Source organism: Leuciscus leuciscus, assembly GCF_965113295.1.
Source record: "Leuciscus leuciscus genome assembly, chromosome: 14".
Taxonomy (NCBI): Eukaryota; Metazoa; Chordata; class Actinopteri; order Cypriniformes; family Leuciscidae; genus Leuciscus; species Leuciscus leuciscus.
Genome location: NC_138738.1, coordinates 1,007,275 through 1,012,274, shown reverse-complemented (window position 1 = coordinate 1,012,274; position 5,000 = coordinate 1,007,275). Strand labels below are relative to the sequence as shown.

Sequence of the window (5,000 nt, the reverse complement as noted above, 5' to 3'; positions counted from 1 at the left end):
AGTGAGTGAGTAGGTCAGTGAGTAGGTCAGTGATTGAGTGAGTGAGTGAGTAGGTGAGTGAGTGAGTAGGTGAGTGAGTGAGTAGGTCAGTGAGTGAGTAATTAGGTCAGTGAGTGAGTAATTAGGTGAGTGAGTGAGTGAGTGAGTGAGTGAGTGAGTAGGTCAGTGAGTGAGTGAGTAGGTCAGTGAGTGAGTGAGTGAGTGAGTGAGTGAGTGAGTAGGTCAGTGAGTGAGTGAGTAGGTCAGTGAGTGAGTGAGTAGGTCAGTGAGTGAGTGAGTGAGTAGGTCAGTGAGTGAGTGAGTGAGTAGGTCAGTGAGTGAGTGAGTGAGTGAGTAGGTGAGTGAGTAGGTGAGTGAGTAGGTGAGTGAGTAGGTGAGTGAGTAGGTGAGTGAGTAGGTGAGTGAGTAGGTGAGTGAGTAGGTGAGTGAGTAGGTGAGTGAGTAGGTGAGTGAGTGAGTGAGTGAGTGAGTGAGTGAGTGAGTGAGTGAGTGAGTGAGTAGGTGAGTGAGTAGGTGAGTGAGTAGGTGAGTGAGTAGGTGAGTGAGTAGGTGAGTGAGTAGGTGAGTGAGTAGGTGAGTGAGTAGGTGAGTGAGTAGGTGAGTGAGTAGGTGAGTGAGTAGGTGAGTGGGTGAGTGAGTGGGTGGGTGGGTGAGTGAGGGAGTGGGTGAGTGGGTGAGTGAGTGAGTGAGTGAGTGAGTGAGTGAGTGAGTGAGTAGGTGAGTGAGTAGGTGAGTGAGTGAGTGAGTGAGTAGGTGAGTGAGTGAGTGAGTGAGTAGGTGAGTGAGTGAGTAGGTGAGTGAGTGAGTAGGTGAGTGAGTGAGTAGGTGAGTGAGTGAGTGAGTAGGTGAGTGAGTGAGTGAGTAGGTGAGTGAGTGATTAGGTCAGTGAGTGAGTGAGTGAGTGAGTAGGTCAGTGAGTGAGTGAGTGAGTGAGTGGGTGGGTGAGTGAGTGGGTGGGTGGGTGAGTGGGTGGGTGGGTGAGTGAGTAGGTGAGTGAGTGAGTGAGTAGGTGAGTGAGTGAGTGAGTAGGTGAGTGAGTGAGTAGGTGAGTGAGTGAGTAGGTGAGTGAGTGAGTAGGTGAGTGAGTGAGTGAGTGAGTGAGTGAGTGAGTGAGTGAGTAGGTGAGTGAGTGAGTGAGTGAGTGAGTAGGTGAGTGAGTGAGTAGGTGGGTGAGTGAGTGAGTGAGTAGGTGAGTGAGTAGGTGAGTGAGTGAGTAGGTGAGTGAGTGAGTAGGTGAGTGAGTGAGTAGGTGAGTGAGTGAGTAGGTGAGTGAGTGAGTAGGTGAGTGAGTGAGTAGGTGAGTGAGTGAGTAGGTGAGTGAGTGAGTAGGTGAGTGAGTGAGTAGGTGAGTGAGTGAGTAGGTGAGTGAGTGAGTGAGTGAGTGAGTGAGTGAGTAGGTGAGTGAGTGAGTAGGTGAGTGAGTGAGTAGGTGAGTGAGTGAGTAGGTGAGTGAGTGAGTAGGTGAGTGAGTGAGTAGGTGAGTGAGTGAGTAGGTGAGTGAGTGAGTAGGTGAGTGAGTGAGTAGGTGAGTGAGTAGGTGAGTAGGTGAGTGAGTAGGTGAGTAGGTGAGTAGGTGAGTGAGTAGGTGAGTAGGTGAGTGAGTAGGTGAGTAGGTGAGTGGGTGAGTGAGTAGGTGAGTGGGTGAGTGAGTAGGTGAGTAGGTGAGTGAGTAGGTGAGTAGGTGAGTGAGTAGGTGAGTAGGTGAGTGAGTGAGTGAGTGAGTAGGTGAGTGAGTGAGTAGGTGAGTGAGTGAGTGAGTAGGTGTGTGAGTGAGTGAGTGAGTGAGTGAGTGAGTGAGTGAGTAGGTCAGTGAGTAATTAGGTCAGTGAGTAGGTGAGTGAGTGAGTGGGTCGGTCAGTGAGTGAGTGGGTGAGTGGGTGGGTGAGTGAGTAGGTCAGTGAGTAATTAGGTCAGTGAGTAGGTCAGTGAGTGAGTGGGTCGGTCAGTGAGTGAGTGGGTGAGTGGGTGGGTGAGTGAGTAGGTCAGTGAGTAATTAGGTCAGTGAGTGAGTGAGTAGGTCAGTGAGTGAGTGAGTGAGTAGGTGAGTGACCGACAGAGAGAGATTATCTGCTGTCCTGATCTCAGAGTCGTGAGACGGACAGAAGTTTGAGAGAGTGAGAGCGTGAGAGAGCGAGAGTGAGAGAGTGAGACAGACAGTGTTTCGTTTAGTTGCTGCTTTCAGCCGAAAGAGAAAATGAGCTGAAAATATAAAGAAACTGAAACTGAAAAGACGACAGAAACGTTGACAAGCAAAAAAAAAAAAGCATCGATGTGAAAATGATTGAAGTTTGATCACATTTATAATATAAATACGTCTAATGATGAAATTGCTGTAAAATTGCATTTTTAGTTAATATTTATATAATTTAACGACACATTTGCATGTTTATTGTTCTCTCATGTTGGTTAATAGTCACATGACATGTACAGTAGGTAAACTAATAAAATATTTCATATTTTTAGCAACTGTTTTATTTTGATTTGTTTTTAATTATTGTTTTACATTTATAATTTAAATAATTATTAGCACATTTTTCAAAGCAGCTTTACAATAAATGCTTGTTTCATTGATCCAGGAAGTGTTCTGCTGTCAGTCAGAGATGAGTGTAAACATATGGCAATCATATATGGATCATAAACCAGGGGCTCGTTCTTCGTACGTCGCTAACTCAGTTAGCTGGATTTGATTGTTGACGATTTGGCATGATCTTGGATTGTTTGGTTCTTCGACGCTCATCCTGGACTTGCTGTCATAGCAACAGGTGCGCAAACTTGAACCTGCTCGGGAGCAGGCTTATTTCATGTAAACAGGATTAGATCCCGGCTTCATAAGCGGAGCTGATACGGGAAGTCCAGCGCAGCGCGATAGTGCACTTTCTGAGATTGAAATTTTTTTCTCGTGACTCGTGAGATTGTCGTTTACATTATTAATTTGTTGGAAACGCACATTATTTTCGACTTGTCGGAGTCGGGCTTTAACTACAGCACAAACTGTTTGCATTGCCCTATGATTATTTGCGAGTGGCTCTTTCCTTTACACTATTGGACCAGAGAACTTGATGGAAAGTGCCGTCTGTCGTGTCATTCGGAGTTTACCTGGCGCTTTTAGGTTTAAAAAACAGTTTTAGGTTTTTAAGACCCAATGTTGTAAAGCAGTTTTTTTTTTTTTTTTTTTTTTTTTGGCTATCATTTTTTATGAAGATCATGCAATCATGACCATGCCGATTACAGTATGTCACTCAGGCTTCACTAACGTCATTGGTACCATAGACTATAGGCTTCCATAGACTGCCATCAAGGCCTCAATGAAGGGGATTATGTGAACAGAAAGGGGGTTCACAATGTAAATGTGCAGCCCAGTTACTATTGGGAGTCTTAATATTCCAGATTAATAATATTATATCAAATAAAAAAAGTCAGTTGACTAAAATCTTCCATATCACAAATGTGAAAGCAAAATGGCCAGGATCTGTGCATGACTTAAGAATTTTCAGAGATTCACATTTATGCACATTATTTGAAAGTGGTAAGGAAAGTTCCACAATTAAATATCAAGCTCACTGTATTACATACACTTATGCTGATCCTAACAGAACTGCATTTCTTCATAGGTGATTATGACATGTTCCTGCCTGCAGACAGGTGTTTTATGACCCCATTCCCTGACCCAAACCAGTTATGCAGCTCTAGCCAGGACAAGGGCATTCAATGAAATGAACTTTGGCTAACTAAAGGGAAGATTTCAGTGTCTGATAAGTCTGAGGTTTGCACACCTGACAGGGCCTGTGACATTGCTGCATGTGCCATATTACACAACATTGCCAAAAAAAAAAAAAAAAAAAAACTTTTCATTATAATATAATGAAAAGTTTAATAAAAGACCAATATACTTAGTTCCTTGAGTTTTATTTCAATTGTTCTTTGTAAAGAAAAGCCAGTGTTCAAGTGCCTGCAACAAGAGATATTAGACACATGCCTCATGCAACAAATAAAAAGGAAAAGTTGTCTATCCACTGCCCACCTGTAGGCCTATGTCTCCTCTGTCTGTGCTGACTCTTCTGTAGGCCTTTCTGTAGATGTGGAATCCTGCAACTTATATTGCTGCCATAAAGCATACAAGTATAAATGAAGTAAAGTTATGTATGCACTTGCAGGTAGGCTAGTTCCTCCATATGACAGTTATCTGAGAGGGTTTATTCACTGTCCAGTGAAATGGAAACAAATGGACATTACAAAGTCTTATACTTTCTTTCCTTGGGAAAGTTATAAAAAAATGTCCACTTACTGCACATATTTCAGCCACCACTTTCTTGGGAACAGATACAAGTGTTGGTGTATTATGTAAAAGTGCACAAAAGAGGAAAACACAATGTCATTACAATGAACTACACTCTGGAAAAATATTTTTACATTAATATAAGTTTATTAGTTTTCACTTTCACAAGTCAAAGCAATTCATCATTACTCAAGATTTAACAGTTGAAATGACTATACAGCCTTAATTTAATGCAGCAAAAATTATTTTACAGTGTAGGCTACTAAGATCTTTTCTTCTTTTTTTTTTTTTTGCTCAGCCTTTTTCTTGGTTGCTTTTATAAACAGCCAACCATTTATTTAACAGTGTCTTTTATAAAAGAGACTATAATATAACAAAAAAATTACCATTATGTAGAATATTTTTGTACTTCACTTTTGTTTGTTCCCATGTTCTAGTGTGGTGACTCTGACATTACAATGAACAAAGTAATTATGCAATTATTCAAATACAAAAATATAGGCTAATAAGTGATAAAAAAACATCTAACATGGCCACTTCTAACGGATTTAAATTGTCTGCTACTTTTTGCCAGCCCTCTCTCCTGGCTTTTGCAGACTTTGAGGTGTTCCCTGGCGTTTTGCATTAAAACATTAAAATTCCGAATAAACTTCGACTATTAGTTCTTGCTCTGCTGCGGAGAAAAACTGTGCGCGCTCTTTGGCCATGCTGAACAGCCAATAGC

General features: G+C 42.0%; 1 protein-coding gene across 1 annotated transcript in view; it reads left to right on the top strand.

Annotated features, from left to right (window-relative positions):
- Window positions 1–5,000, top strand: part of shmt2 (serine hydroxymethyltransferase 2 (mitochondrial)) — a 32,742-nt gene that overhangs the window by 15,208 nt on the left and 12,534 nt on the right. The window lies entirely within an intron of this gene.